At 52.2% G+C, this 16,171-nt stretch overlaps 1 protein-coding gene across 5 annotated transcripts in view; it reads right to left on the reverse strand.

Moving 5' to 3' along the window:
• Positions 1–16,171, reverse strand: part of KLHL29 (kelch like family member 29) — a 302,753-nt gene that overhangs the window by 201,521 nt on the left and 85,061 nt on the right. The window contains exon 3 of one of the 5 annotated variants that reach the window (XM_081832166.1): positions 478–795. The exons of the other annotated variants lie outside the window; for them this stretch is intronic. The gene's annotated coding sequence lies outside the window, so the exon portion shown is untranslated. The remainder of the gene's footprint in view (positions 1–477; positions 796–16,171) is intronic. 5 annotated transcript variants of the gene reach the window in all.

The following is a 16,171-nucleotide window of genomic DNA, read 5'->3' on the forward strand; positions in this document are numbered from 1 at the left end:
AGAAGTCTGAGCTCCTGTGTCTATGCATGCTGTAAATAACCTTCCTCCCAGCACTGCTGTGGCAGTCATCAGAAGAACGGGGGGGGGGGGATGCCGGGAAATTCACAAAGCTGAGAGATCTCCTGCCTTGTTGTCCTCCCTGGACTCCACAGAAGAGCTCTGGCCACTCCTGCTGGGCTCAAGGCCACTGATGCCCTGCTTCCTGGCCAGGGCCCCGCTGAATGGGGGAGGTGCTATTGCTGCAAACTGGGGGTCTCTGGGGGGCAGGTCCTTGTCCTCCAGATGGCCACAAGGTGGGGCAGGGGAGGAGAGAGGGGCCAAGGCCAGTGCTCTTCCTGCAGACCCCTGTCTAAATGTAAGGGGTGTTGGAAAGAATTGAGCAAAACAGGTCATTTCAATAGGCTGGCACTATTCTAGTTCTTACGTTCAGAGGTAGGGTCATGTGTGCTCATTTTATTGTCAAGATATAAAACTTACCTAAATGTTGCATGCATTGTTTTGAATAGGTCACATGACGCCAACAATTGCAATGTGGTACCCGAGGATGTTTGATGTTTTGGAATGCAGAATCAAATTTCTAGGGTCAGTCTGGCTCCGGGAACCGCGGCTCTCAGACCGTCTTGGCAGGTAAGCCAGAGGCCTCTCTGGCACTGAGACAGGAGAGTGCCTGCCCAGGCAGCGTGAAGCACCGGATGGCCAGGTAGAAAGCTAACTCGCCTGGGGTCGTGTTGCAGGTGATGGGCTGCCGGCGAGGAGTGGGGCCAGCCGATACAGCAGCAGCTCCAGATCTGGTCTCTAAGTAAAAACAAGCGGTGGGGGAAGAACAGCTGGTGTTGAGTCTGGTGCTAGGATTAGTCTGCAACGCTAATCACAAGAAGTGGAAAAAATTAGGAGGTCCTGCCTGCCAAGGAGGTTTTCAAACACATGCGTGTGCTGCAGTCACAGTAGTATTAGATTCTCCCAGCGCCAGCGAGCAGGCGCCCACTGCCGTGAGCCAGAACCCCTTCCTGGGCATCGCACCTAGAGCCCCGGCTCTGACAAGATGCCAGAAGGGCCAAGTGCCCTCGCTGGGGCGTGACATGGAGGGGATACTGTGTCCTGCAGGCCAGCCCTCCAAAGCTCCTCTGTGATGTCCTGGAGAGAAGCTGGGACCAATGGGCAGGGAGAAGGAGAAGGTCCCCAATCCCAGTGCACACAGCAGAGTTGAACGTTACACCTGTTGCCACCCTGGGCAGAAAATAATGAGAAGATAACCGAACTGACTGAAGTGAGATGATGTGCAGGACCTACCCCCAAAACCAGCGGCAAGCCCAGACATCAGAAGACATGACCTTCTAACACCTCTGCAGCAACATTATTGTGTGCCCTGGACCAGTGGCGCAATGATCCAGACCCAATCCACCAACAAGCGTAGTGTGGAGGTGACTGGGGGTGCCCTGTGACCTTGCCACTTCCTCTGCTGCCCACAGGCTCCTTACCACCTTCTAGAATTGCCACCACAGGGATGCTCCTGGCAGCCCCTGACGCCTGGGTAGAGTTTCCTTTAAAAATGGGTTTCCTTTCCAACAGAGAAGCGGAGGCAGCACTTGGGTACCGGGGCTGGGCGTGAGTAGGAAGGAGAGATTAGCCCGACAAGATGAAAAGAGGACTTCAGTGCTGCAGACTGAATCGTGTCCCTCCCAAATTCCCATGTTAAAGCCCTCCCGCGCCATGTGACTCTACTTGGACATCGTCTTTATGGGAGTATTAAGGTTTAATGAGGTCGTAAGGGTGGGGCCCTGATCCGACAGGATTAGTCCTTTTATACAAAGAGAAACCAGAGAAAGCTCTCCCTCTCTCCCCTTCCTCCTTCTCTCCCTCATACTCTGCCATGTGAGGACACAGCAATAGGGCCATCCACAGGCCAATGAGAGAGCGCTCACACGAACCTGCCGACGCTGGCACTCTGGTCTTGGACTTGCAGCCTCCAGAACTGCAAGAAACCAAGTTTCTGTTGTGTAAGCACCTGGTTTGTGGTATTTTGTTATGGCAGCCTGACCGGACTAGAATAAAATGGACTTCATAGAAAGCAAGGCCCATAGGAGATGCAGGACAGACACCTGATGCTCATAGGGTGTGAAAAGAAGACAGGGGGACCAAAAAGCAGGTGACGGGTCACCAGAATCCATCCTGGATGAGACAGGAGCTGAGGGAGTCTTTAGTGGTCCTTGGGTTCAGAGTCACGATGACGGGTCACTCATGCCATTGCCACTCTAGGATGAGAGGTCACTCACACCATCACCAGCCTAGGATGAGGGGTCACTCACTCCATCGCCAGGCCATGATGAGAGGTCACTCATGCCATCGGTAGGCCCTCAGGCTGAAACAAACCCTGTTCTCAGAACTCTCCAGAGAAGACTCAGCAGCCTGCACGAAGGTCCCTCCAGTCCTCTATCTTGGAAGCATGCCCCATGGATATTCATGACAAAGCACGTGTCTTTACAGCAGCCTGGAGTAGTTTCGTTTCAGTTTGGACGGCATGGAAATGAAAAAGATGCTTGGGCCTGTGGTGTGCTTGTTCCCAAGGAACTTTCCGTTAAGGTCATGGGAAAGCCTTTCTGTGGAGGAGCTGCTGGTACAGATGTTCCTCAACGACCTTCCCCGCCTCTCCTAGCTCCCCCAAACACTCATTTTGGTGTTGCTATTTGCTTCTACAAAATGTGGAGCTTTTCAAAAGACATTCAATTTCCTTTGTTGCTATTCAGTTGCCATAGTCAATTAAAATCTATCAATGCCCCTGAATAAATTTGTGCTAGGTGAAGAAAGAGCCTCAGTGCAATCTCTCGACATGATCTCTATTACCTTATGTTGCTTTAATAGCTAGAGTAATAGTTTGTTATTAATGGAATTAAGCAATTCAGTTCAAGCTTCCCAGAGGTCTTATAAGACAACTATTATAATTTGTATTCTCAGATTTTCCATTGAGTAGATGCCATGTGTTTTACATTACTTGCTAATGTTTCGAGAGATAGCAGTAGTATATTTAATATCTGGCTTTGTTTAATGATTCCAAGCCACTTTCAATGGAGGTAAAGTGCTGCTGGAATTTTGAGCAGTTTAAAAGTCTACATTGTACAAATAATTATCTCAAATATTATTCAGCCCAATTTCAATTTATAGTTTTATTTTGTCATCCATCCATCCAAGATTTTTATCCAAATGTGTTTTCCACTTTTCCCACCGAACACAGTCTCCTGGCCAGAAAACAGGCTTCAAGTGACCACACAGAGAGGCACACACGTGTGTGCAAACACACACACACACACACACACACACACACACCACTCTCACCCATTTAGCATATTTGAATGGAGTCATATTTAATCAAAGATTTAAAAAACTTTTTTTGATGGTTGCAAAAACCTGTTTTAGAAGAAATAAATGTATGCACTGCATTCTGAAACAGCTTGAGAAAACAAGATCTTACAATGTACACCATCTCTGTATTTAAATAGTTTCATTTCTATTCATGAGCTCCCTGATTAGATACATGGAAAATATCATCAGTAAAATATGAATAATTCTGACAAATTAATAGCAGATTTTTTTTTAAAGAATGAAAATATGTGTAAGCATTGCGTGCTCATTAGGCAAAGCTGCTGTCAGGGATGCCTGAAAATTGCAGCCCGGCTGGCCTCGGCACAAATCCCTCCTAAACTCCAAGCAGCGAAAGGAAGGACCTTCGGCAGGGGGCCTCCGGGGACTTGTGTGAAAGGTAGGAGCAGGTTGGGGCAAATGCCAGTGGGCCAAGCATGTGCGGGGCTCTACGTTCTGTCATTCCTGTGAGGCGGGAGGGGCAGAGATGACCCAGCCGTGAGATCTTAGAGCAGGCAAGGACCCCAGAAACCATTTCTTCCAACCGCCAGTGACATCTTGGGCTACTCCTGTTGTTGGTGACAGGGGAGAGGTTGCACAACCTTAACACAGACAGGCAGCACTTGAATTCTGGCTTTTGGTCTCAGAGTCCAATGCTTTTTCCACGGGCTGCATGGAAATTCAGCCATAACCATGGCTGGGCAGTGGGCAACCGTGGCAAATGAGACACAGCCCCATCTTTGAGGAGCCCGGAGTGGGAGAGGAGGGGACAGTGATCACAGCTAATAGGATAGGAAATGGCGGTGGCAAGCACTGAGCAAGAGGCATTGGCCATAGATGAGAAAGACAGGCCCACATCCCGGCTCTCTTCCTCCTCACCCTGTAGACTTGAGCATGTCACCTAACATTTTTTGAGCCTCAACAGACTTACTTGTAAAAACGGCAGTAACAATTGCTACTCAGTAGCATGACCCCGAGGCGCTCCAAAGTCGTTCTAGTTATGGTTCTGGTCTCACTACAGAGAGCCCACCCACACCAGCTCATGTGAAAGGGAGGTGCTGTGCGGCAATGGTGAGGCTTCGGGGAGCCAGCAGATGGGCAGGAACAAGAGCTTCGGGGACGAGCCATGAGGAGCAAGGCCTCTTGCCCACGGTTCACCTTCTCCCTCATCTCCCATCTCCTCTCCTCCTAATCACAGAGCCCCAGAATAGTTGCTGTCTTGCGTCTGTGTTGCCATTTGGCTAAAGTGCATGGCCCCACATGGAACTGTCTCCGGCTCCCTTCGTTCCCATTCCGGAAGACAGAGATCCTACCGGTCTAGCTGATTCTTTAACGTCAGGAGCAATCAGTCCCCCATTGCTGGCCAGCCAGGGGAAGGCCACCCTTGCACTCAGGAATCTGCTCCTAGTCCAGCAAATGAGGCTGAAGGCAGGGATGCTGCGTGACCTGCTGTCAGCAGCAGGGGTTGTGGGTGGGTACAGATGTTTCCAGAAGGTGGTGTGGGCAAGGCAGGCAGCTCCAAACATGTCTGATATGGAAGGCCCTCAAAGGTTCGTTCCCTTCCCTGCGTTAAAGGTACGGACAGCATGTCCGAAGAGCACAAGTGTGGTGGCTGCTTCTGCCTTGGGCCGAGGCTTGGGTGGGGGTGGGAATGGCACTGCTGGTGGAGCAAACAGCGCGGCAAAGGCACTGTGGTGTAAAGCACCAGACTGGGACCACGGGTGGTGCTTTCAGCATGGCCAGCGGCGGGGTGGGGGGTGGTTTCCAGAGGCAGATGCCTGGGCTTTATCCTAGGGGGACTGGCAGATGGATGTAGCTCGTCCCCTAGAGAAGACCCTGCAGGCCAGCATGCAGGAATTAGAAGGGGGCAAGAGGGAGGTGGGGAGAGAAACAGGGTTAGAACTGATGAAGACCTCTGAGCCAGGTCAAGAGCAGGAATGGAGGGAAGGACGGGGGAGAGACTGGGAGACGGAGCCAGAAGCCTGGGATGTGGGGGGTGGAGAGTGATGGAGGAGGGGGGGCTCCCACATTTCTGACTTGGGATCTGGGGGATGGTGTGACCATTCCCGGAGGTGGGAAGCACAGGTCGAGGAGTGGGCTGGAGAGCTGAGGCATATTCTGTGAGGTTTTGTGTCCCCTGAGGGGCAGCCTGGGGAGGTGCAGGGGGCCATGTGGACAGACCCTGGAGACCGTCCTGGGAGTTGCCAGTTTACAGCTGGGGGACAGGGATTAATAGTGCCTAGAGGACTGGGAGACCATCATAAGGGTTAAGCTGCCCCGACGGGGATGAAAGAGGCAGCTACCTGGGAGGGGAGAGAGCCAGGAGTGGGACAGACGGCCCAGCTGGGTGGGACACTGGCAGGCGTGGGAGCTACGGGCACCATGGCAGAGGGCCAGCCCCTATCACCCTCAATCACCGGTCCTTCCTAAGAAAAGCCCTAGGCTACTTTAGGGCCTGCCACCACTTTCCTGGAGGACCTAGGGCTCACCTCTGTCTTTTTCTGAGGAGGAGTAAAGAATCAGTGGAGAAACTGCTTCTGAAACCCACAGGCCTCATGTCCCTGCACTGAAGACCCGTCTATTGAGCTCTGGGCCCTAAGAACAGCCAAGTTAGAGGCTGCAGTGACTCAAACACCCACCCACCTGCAGAGAAGCTCAGAGCAAGCCCACTGAAGCTTGGGAATTCTTAAGGGGTGCAGGGAGAGGGAGAGACTGTCCAGGCCATCCAGGAGTCCTCGGTCCTATTGGAGGCTGTGGGCTTCCCCAGAGCAGAGGTGCAAGCTGCTGGTCTACCCAGTAATTTCCACATTAGGATCTCATGGGAGGGAAGGAGGGGTCAGGTGCCTGCTGGCTTCCTAAACTGGCACAGGGGATAACTCTCTAGACCCAGCCGCTGGGAGCCCATCCATTTCACCAGCCCTGGGGGTGGAGGTGGGGGTGGGGGTGGGGGTTGCAGTGCATAAACCAGCATTAATATTGAACAACTGCCACTCTGTTTACTTTTATAAGCCCCAACTTCCCATAAATCCAAGTCAAAATCAATCATCTTTTATGGAAGATATTAATGGCAATTCCATTATTTAAATCCAATCAATTTTTTTTTTTTTGGTTCCTTTGTGTTGAAGCCAAGTAGTTTGGAGGGCGCTTTTGACCACGCAATGGAAAACAAAGTGAAATGACCTTGTTCACATCTCAGTACTATGGTAAGATAACTGCTTAGGGAAAAGGTTTCAGTTTCTCTCCATTTAGCCTCCAGAGTAGGAAGGCTTTAATTCCAGGGGCCTAGGAAAAATAAAAATTCTCGCACTTACCGCGCCCTGCCTGAGCACTGTCAGGGACACTCAGCGTCACCGCTTTTTAAACTCAGGCTTAGCTGCGATCTACGGCTTTCCAATCAAATTTTATTTATTTATTTATTTATTTATTTATTTATTTATTTATTTATTTATTTATTTATTTATTTATTTTTAAACCATGAACCCAACTCTTCCAGGAATTGAATTTAATGGCCCACAAAAGAGCTAATACTTAGCAGAAATAAGTGGAGGTTCCTACTTCCCAGAAGTAAAGAGGCACAAAATGAAGACAGAAACCTAGTGAGCGGCTCAGGAGACCCACAGGCCACCAGAAAGGCCCACGGGCCACGTGGGCCACATGGGCTGCGTTCACGTCCTGGCCCGTGGCGGCTTCCCCCCAGTCAGATGCTCACCGGAAAGAGAATGAACTGGTGAGGATGTGAAACCCCTGATTCCACTTAAACACTGGAGGGAAGGAGGATACAACTAAGAGAACTAATTTTCCAAACCCAAACGTGGGACCTGGAGGGAAGGACAATCCTCCTGATATCTGCCTGCAAGGCCTCCTTTTTTCCCGCTGACTCCCCACTGTTTCAGGACTTCACGCAGGATGTCACCTCCTACAAGAAGCTCCCCCAGCTCCCTGGCCAGACTGCATCCTTGCACGGTTCACTGTGGGATGCTGATCCACTCACACGCCATCTCCCCCGCCCCCCGCCTCGGCACTCCTGGGGGCCACCTCAGTGCTGCCCGCAGGAGGGGCTCTGCCACCACCAAAGCCTCATCTCCAGCGTTAATGTGAAACCTGGTCTCTTGGAGGCTTTAGCGGCGAGGGTTCCACAGGGCAGGATTCTGAGAATGCTTCAGTGTGGCAGGAGGTATGAAGGACTGTGACTCACCCGGCTTTTGGAGGCAGCTGGGGACTAGCTGTTCTCCATTTCCATTCAAAACAAAACCAGGGAAAATGGGCTTAAATTGCAGCAAGGGAGATTTAGGTCAGATAGAAGAAAAGCCTGCAGGAGCCACCAGAACGGGGACTCTGGGAGCTGATGGAATTTCCTTCCCGGGAGACCTCTGGGAGCAGGCTTTAGTGCCAGGTCGATCCATCCCCAGGGCGCCGTGCAGGAGGAGGCCAAGGACGGCGGGCCCCGGGGGTCCTGGGCTCCTCCTCCGCTGCACATCACCCCTCAGCCCCCAGCACCTCCTCACTGAGAACAGGAGGACAAACGACATGTGAACACATGCGGAACAGCACCATTTCTTGGGGGCTGCCGGGAAGATGTAGTTTCTGTTACAGCCCACGGACAAGCCATGCTCTCTGCCGCATGACAAAAGCCGATTTCTCTCACTCCTTTGACTGCCAGGGCTGAAAACTCCCCCTCCCTCCCTAAATGATAGTTTTGTTTTCTGTCAATCTATCCACAACTGGGTAGGCATGGAAAATCCTGTCCTAGTGACTTGAGGAGCTGGCCTGGCAGCAGGAGCATCCCCAGCCCCCTAGGAGCAGCACGGCAGGGTCTCAGACTGTAGCTGCCATGAGGGACAGGAAGGGCAAGCCCCAGAAACAGGGCCCTGAACACAGGTGGATGGGTCCTCCTCTTTTTTTGGGGTAAGCAAGCGGTGGATGTTGTCCCATTAGTCACCAGAAACCCTGGGTGATTCCAATGGGAGGCCAAGGTCAGAGGCACCACCAAGCCTGGAGGCATATCTGTGACCCACCTGTAACAAACATATAGAACTTTCTAGATCTGGTTTCAGGGAGGCAGCAGTGCCTGCATCATTTTCTGCTCCTACACTCATCGGTCCCTCTCCTGCTTTGGATTCACCTTGTCTCCTTACATGTGTCCCTATAAGTTACCTTCTGTCCTTCCTGGAACTGGGTGAGGTGAGAATGGAATAGAAAGCCCCCTGCTTTTCTCTGGCAGGGCTCCCAGCTCAGGCCTCTGAGGAGAGAGGGTCAGAGACCCCTTCCCCACCCACAGGTGCCAGTCAGCGCCCCCCGTTCTGGGAATCCCAGGATGGGGTCAGCGCCCCCTGTTCCGCCAAGAGCTGTCCAAGCCCTGAAAGAGGCTCGTGGGTTCACAGCATCTGTGTGCTGATTGGGACCGGGGTCAGAGGGGACTGGCAGGTGGGAGGAGGTGGCGTCACCATGTCCAGGACAGTGGCCGTGCCACCCTGGTCTGCTCCCCTCGGTCTGTGAGACTTGGCCCCTTGATAAACGACATGCTGAGGTCATCGATCAAAGGCAAGAGATGCCCTGGGAGTGGCATCTTTCCCTCTTTCTGGAAGCAAAGGAATTCAGAAAGGGGTCAGGGGATGTGTTTTTTTCAGTGTAGGGGCCTGGCCAGTAGGACAGAACCAGCACCTCCCATGAGGAAATTCTGTTCAAAGGTGATGGAGAGTTCTGGTTCTTTCAGGCTATTTTAGGACACAGGAAGGTGATCCCTTTCTCCTGGCCTTTGTATCTGCCAGTCTTGACCCCCCCCCCCCGCACTGTCCACAGTAGGAGAGGTCACAAGGCTAAAGGGGCCTCCTCTTGAGCTGGTGACCACAGTTATTGAGAAATCTGCATGCCTGGGAACCGCTGTGGCTTTCTCTACCACCCAGCCTGGCCCTGGAGGTTTGTGCAACATTCCAGATGTCTGACAATTACAGGGCTTAGCATCCAGGAACTCTACCCTGTTCCTTGAAGCTCCCAACTCAGAGGAGCTCTGGTAGTCTGAGAAGTGTCATTAAGACCTTTCATGACTCCAGGCCTTAGGGAAGCCCATTGTATGGGTGCTGATGATGTGCCTCTACCTAGAAGAAGCTAACCTCATCCTAAAGACCAACCCACATGGCCCGGGTTCACTCTATTTGGGCAAAAAACTCCTTCCGCAGGATAGAGCTCTCCGTGGGAGTGTGGACAGAAGGCTGCAATGTCTTCCTGAAAAGGAAATTGCACCAGGCCTATGAGAAGAAGGGAAATTCAGATACAGTGTCCTGAAGACATGCCGTCCTGCTCCCCTTCTGAAGTGCCCTTGGTTTGGCCTTCACTGCCAAACCTAACCACACCATTAGCCAGGCAGCCGGCCCAGTGAGGCTGTGGTCTGACGCCTCTACGGAACACCTCCGAGGCCCCCTCCTTGGTGAGGAAGACAGGAGAGGGGAACAGAGGCTCTGGGACTCCCAGTTCAGCTGGGAGGGCATAGGTCACATGCCCAGACGCATGCCTGGAGGTCGAAGCTCCTAGTAGGGGAGAGGGAGAGCTCTCCCGTCAAACTGACCTGAATCCCGGCCCAGTGCTTTCTGATCTTGGCTCAGACTGTGGGCAAAACGTTCATTTCTCTGAACCCCAGCATGCTGCTCTGCACAGGGGTATTATAACAGCACCCGCACGCACATACGGCTCTTCGGAGGATTCAAGAACGCGCATGTCTGTCGTTCAGCATAGGCCTTGGCATCATCACTCAGTACTGTTACTCTGGGCACGAACTCCTGCCTGAGCCCGACGAAGGGTGATGCCTTTGGTCAGGGGCGAGGCGGCAGGCGGCCGAGAGGCTCTAACTGCGGGCCGTGCTGACGCCGGAGGCGGGATGGAGCCACACCGCTGTGGCAGCCCCAGCCCTTACCAAGCCTCCTTCTAAATGGATTATTGTTTATTGGCGGCTTATCCCATCTCTCAGGTTATGAATTATTTACCAGATACTGACTTCATAATTGTTAATGACATCTGCCCCAAGGACATGCTGACATACCTTTTGAAGCCACAGTGCTAATTGTGGGGAGTTCCAGAAGCCCCCATGTGGCCACATCCAGAGTGTCACTCCTAGGGACAGAGCCTGACTGGCCCTTGGGAATCAATCGTACACCCAACCCCACATGACACGGATAAAGAGACTGAGATCCAAAGAGGGGCGAGGACAGGCTTCCAGGTCCCAGAGGCAGTCCTGGGTGGGTCAACCCCAGTGTCTCTGGTGGTCATTTCTCCACCGTCTGGGTATAGGCTGCTGGGGCAGTTGTGGGCTGAGCACGAGATTAGGTCCTCTCTTCAGGAGGTCACGGGTACATGGGTGGGGAATGAAATGGGTCTGTGATGGGTGCTGAGAGATTCCCTCCCACCCCTGCGCCCGAAGGGAGCAGGAGGGGCTCCAGGATGCTTTGGAGAGCATTGTCCACAGAGAATCAGGATGTAACTCTGGGGCGGCTTGGGGTCCCTGTGGGCTAAGGAGGGCCGCCTCCCTGGGAGCAGAAGTCCCCTGCTGACTAACTACATTCAGCAATGAAGAGCTGCAGGATGACTGACATGGTGGGGGAGGGGGTTGGGGATGGGCACACCAATACCTTCCTTGAAAGTGCATTTGGTCCTGAAGAGAGTATGATGACTCAGTTGGACTCCTAGCCCCTGAGAATAATAATAATAGCAAATCTTTGCAGAGGACTATGTTTCTGGCACTATTCTAGGTGCTGTGTTACATTAACTCATTTAATCCTTACAACCACCGTATGACGTAGGTATTATTATAATCTCTATTTTTCAGATGAAGAAACTGAAGCAAAGGGAGGTTCAATAATACGCTAGAGGTTGCACAGCAGGTAAGGGGCAGGACTGGGATTAGGACCAGGCAGTCTGGGTCCCCCATCTGTGCTCTTGACCATTATGCCACATTGCTTACTAGAAATGTTTCCCAAATAAATGAATGCAATGCTGTGAGACCCCTTTGGATATGGGGCACACCTTTCTAAATGTGGCTTGAATGTGAAATTGAGCTTATTGAGATCCTGGGTTCCAGCAGGATCCAGGGAGGCCTATTTCCTCCTGGACTGTGGAGTGTGGACGGTGCCTGGAACAGCAGGAAGGAGAGCTCTAGCCTGGGGTGTGTGGTATCCCGAGGGGACAGTGGCCTTGCAAGGACAAGGTCAGTGCATCGCCCTCACTCCTCTAAGGTGGGCACCAAGAGCTGTGGCTGGCCCTTGAGTGCACAGGTGAGACAGGAGGAATGCCCCCCACACATGCCCCTCGCTCATTCTATAAACATTCGAGAGTGTTCTTTGTGCCAGGCTTTGGGGAGGGACCCAGCGACTGATACACAGCCCCTGCCCTCAGGGCACTGCCCGCTGTCTCCCAGGGCAGAAGAGAAGAGCCGGGTGCCAGGTGCGAGGGTCCCCTGATAGAAAGGGAGCAGAGGCGCTGAAGGACTCAGGAGCAAACAAACATAGCTACAGGCCATGTGAGTCAGCTTTTTCTATCATCAGTCCCTTTTCAGGGCTTATTCTGTGCTTAGCTCGGCAGAGAGCTCGCCTGCCACGCCCCAGCCCAAGAGCTCACAATGGTTGGGGGATAAGCCTCCTGCACACTGGACCGCAAAAGGACCACACTTGACCCGAGAAGATGCGAATGGCTGCCAGGGAGAGGAGCAGCATCAGGAAATCCGCGGAGAAGATTCCCATGAGTGGGTGGGTGGCTGGGAGCTCTTTGCCAGGAGATGGGTGGGGATGGGCGAGGCTTTTCCGGGATATTCGGGCTTGCAGGATAAGTGCCCAGAGGTGTGATGCACCCAGGCAGGGTCTCTTAGGAGCACAAGGGTCTGTCTGCATGGGGAACAGAGGCTGTGAGTGTGAAAACATCGAGGGGGCGTCGCAGGAGGTGAGTTAGGCTAGCTGGTGCGGCGTCTGATTGACATTATCTGATTCACAAAGTCAGGAGTGCGTACCCCCATGCAAGACGGCAGAGCACTTTGAGAGCGTTTCAGAAAGCCTTGAACTGGTGCTAAATAAATAATCATACTGCTTATTCTGGGATGGAGAGGCAGGATGCCTCCTCTATGCGCTAATGGGAGGGCGAGGCTCTCTGCCTGGCTGGCTGAGGCTGCATCGCGCACGTCGGTGAGCGCTGATCTGACAGACCCTGGATAGACCCTCTCTGTGTCCTGACTTCCATTTCCCACTTAGAGCACCTGCCTGCCTACTTGGAGAAGGGGGGCCGGGTTAATTGTTACCTCCTGTGCTGTTACTAGGTTACTTCGTAAAAGCGGAAATACGCTTTTAATGATTTTTGTTGTTGTTGTTGCTTTCTTATGAACCAGATGCTTTTATCTAAATGAGTTGCTACAAATCAAAAAAACAAAGAACAACAACAACAAAACCCCAAAAAACCCAACCCGTGAGCGTTGCTAGGCTGTGTCTGCCATACGCAGGCAACCCATCGCTCCGTGAGTGAGGTGTAAGCCCCCTACTCTTTCAGCACCCAGCTCACTTACAGGTCAGAGGGGTAGATGTACTGGTAGTTCTAATTAGCATGCCTCCAAGTGGCCTGGACGAGAGGACCCAGTGAGGCAGTGGAGTGGTCTCTGGCTGCGGCTGGGGATTCTGTTGCCCGTTCAAGTTGGTGCTGGTGGACGACAGCATAGGTCTGCTGACCTCTTCAGGCCTCTTGGGTCACGGTGGGCGGGAGGAAGGACAGTTTTCTTTCTGGGTTACTTTTGGAGGACACTGAGGCCCAGAGGAGCTCACAATGGTTGGGGGATGAGCCTCCAGCACACTGGCCCGCAAAAGGACCACTCGATGCTGGGCTTGACACATAATAGGAGCTCAACTATCGTTTGTGGAAGACAGGCTGGTACATGATTGACATTTGCTCAGAGCTCTTTAGGTTTTGGTCTAAGGAGCGGCAGTTGCCAGGGAGGCAGGAGGGACCTCTGGATTACGACCAGGACAAAGGACTCTAGTTCCCCTTCTGCTCTGACTGGCTGTGTGAGCTTGGGCAAGACACTGGCCTTCTCTGGGCCTCAGCACTGGCTTGCTGCTTGGTGTAATAAGTGACAACAGTAATTCCTCTCTGTCTACCTCCTCAGGTCTCCCTCATGACCAAGTAGAGGGAACTGTGTGAAAACGCTTTGCAAATGAAAAGCACTAGGTCATGGGAGGAGGTAAAAGAAGTCCTATGACCTTAGCCTGGGATATTCTAACAAATTGGGGTTGGGGCAGTGGCTTCCCAGAGCATAGGCTGCCAGAGAGTCTCTGTTTTGGGGTCAGAGAATGCATTGGAAGCTTGGCTGTGAGAGGGCTCTGTGAGCATGCAGCTATGTTTCCATTACCCAGGAGCATGGCTTTCGGAGGCTTAGCATGGCATTCAGTGCCCACCATGAGCACGACTTAGTTAACTTTGTTGCTGCATTTCCCAACCCACAGGTCTCCCATAGTACCTAGGCGCTGAGCTCTCCTGTCTTTTTGTGTCTTGAGACTTTTTGCACAAGCTCTTCCCATTGCCCGAACATTCCCTGTGTGCACACGCACACACACACACACACATACAGACTTTATTTCCGGTTTAAAGCCGCCTCTTCTTGGAAGCCTGTAGTTTTGATCGAATTAAGTTAGTGGCTGAGTACTCTCATCCCCTCAAATGGAATCTCCGGGTCAGGGATCTGGTCTCATATGGTCACTGTCATATCCCCACTGCCTAGAATGATGCATGGCATAGTAGGGGCTCAAGAAATATTTGTTGAGTGAATGAATTGTTCTTCCATAGCACTTTGTATAAATTCCTATTGTTGCATTTATCACATCTTATTATAACAATGTATTCACTCTCTGATCTCCCCACTGGGCTGCCGGCAACCTGAGGACAGGGCTTTTGTCTGATCTCTCCGGACCCTGGCCCTAGAACAGTATGCAATGTGGCCGCCAGTAAGCGCTTGAAGGGATCCAGGAACAAATGTTGGAATGCCCTTCATTTTAGCACGTACAGGCTGTTATGTCTGCACGGTCATGCTGTGTGTGCACACGAGAGGGAGGGCAAGAGAGAGAGAAGGCTAGAGAGAAAGAGAATTTTTGATTGAAGACAAAAGCCTAAAAGTTCTTTTGAGTGACCTGTGAATACATGAGATGATCAAGAAGGGACAGAAACACAGTAGTTCAGGAGCATCCTTGCACGGTCACTGGACAGACGTATGCATGGTGCTTTCCCTGAGCAGGGCTCTGGTGGTGGGGCCATTAATAGCCTACTTGGTATTTCTGTCCTAACGAGATTTCTGTGCACACTAAAATTGTGTGCAAATTAGCGTACCTCCCTCTGAGAACTCATAGTGCACAGCAGAGCTTGCAAGGTGCAGGCTGGGTCAGTCCCTACACCCCCTGGGCCAGATGCCCTCCTGTAGGGCACAAAAACAACTGTTCCCAGCAGCTTCGGCCACTAGGGCACATTCAGGGTAAGGAAGGAGACATGTCGCTTGGAAAATCAAACTTGGCCACAAAAATAAACTCTGAGGTTTGCAGATAAGCTATTTCTAGCCCAGGTGCCAAATGAGGTTTTGCAGCTAGAGTGAACCGCCGTGTGCACCCCACCCCAGCCCTGTTAACTAATGGGAACTGCACCACGTATTTGCTGTTTCCCGAACAACTTTGCTTCCAGAAAGGGGGAAAGATGCCACTTCCGGGGCATCTCTTGCCTTTGATCAATGACCTCAACATGTCGTTCATCAAGGGGCCGAGTCTCGCAGACCGAGGGGAGCAGACCAGGGAGGCATGGCCACTGTCCTGGACATGGTGACACCCCCACCCCCCCCGCCAGTCCCCTCTCTGCCCCGGTCCCAATCAGCACACAGGCCCTGCGAACCCACCGAGCCTTGTTCAGGGCCTTGGACAGCTCTTGGCAGAACAGGGGGCGCTGACCCCATCCTGGGATTCCCAGAACGGGGGGCGCTGACCCGGAACCTGTGGGTAGGGAAGGGGTCTCTGACCCTCTCTCCTCAGAGGCCTGAGCTGGGAGCCCTGCCAGAGAAAAGCAGGGGGCTTCTATTCCATTCTCACCTCACCCAGTTCCAGGAAGGACAGAAGGTAACTTACAGGGATGCATGTAAGGAGACGAGGTGAATCCAAAGCAGGAGAGGGACCGATGAGTGTAGGAGCAGGAAATGATGCAGGCACTGCTGCCTCCCTGAAACCAGATCTAGAAAGTTCCATATGTATGTTACAGGTGGGTCACAGATTTGCCTCCAGGCTTGGCAATGCCTCTGACCATGGTCTCCCACTGGAATCGCCCGGGGAGCCTCACAAAAATACTAACACCTGGGTCCCATCCCAAGAGATTTTGATCTAACTGATCTGGTGTATCTAGCCTGGATATCAGAATTTTTAAAAATATCCCCAGGTGATTTGAATATGCAGCCAGAGCTGAGAGCCGCTGTTGTGACTCGGAAGAGGCAAACAAGAAGCTGATGTTACAACAGGATTCGATTTGAGCTACTATGACAAGGCTGGGGAGAAGAATATGTCTGTGCTGAAATCAGGGGCACTTCTCCCAAGGGGCCCAGCAATGGGATCACAGGGACAGGATAAACATTAATCACCACAAAATCCTGAATATGAGCACATTGGTACGATCGATCGGAGAAGAAGATCTTCTAACAGCCCGAAAGCATTCCGGGGGTGGGTGGGATGAATGGAATTGACAGCGTGACGACCAAAGTACTCAGGCTTTCGGATGGTGAGATCCAGGGGATAGATTAGATTTTAGAATATCTGAAAGAGTAAATAAATGA

Source organism: Leptonychotes weddellii, chromosome 10 (genome assembly GCF_054177405.1).
Source record: "Leptonychotes weddellii isolate Sample4059 chromosome 10, ASM5417740v2, whole genome shotgun sequence".
NCBI lineage: Eukaryota > Metazoa > Chordata > Mammalia > Carnivora > Phocidae > Leptonychotes > Leptonychotes weddellii.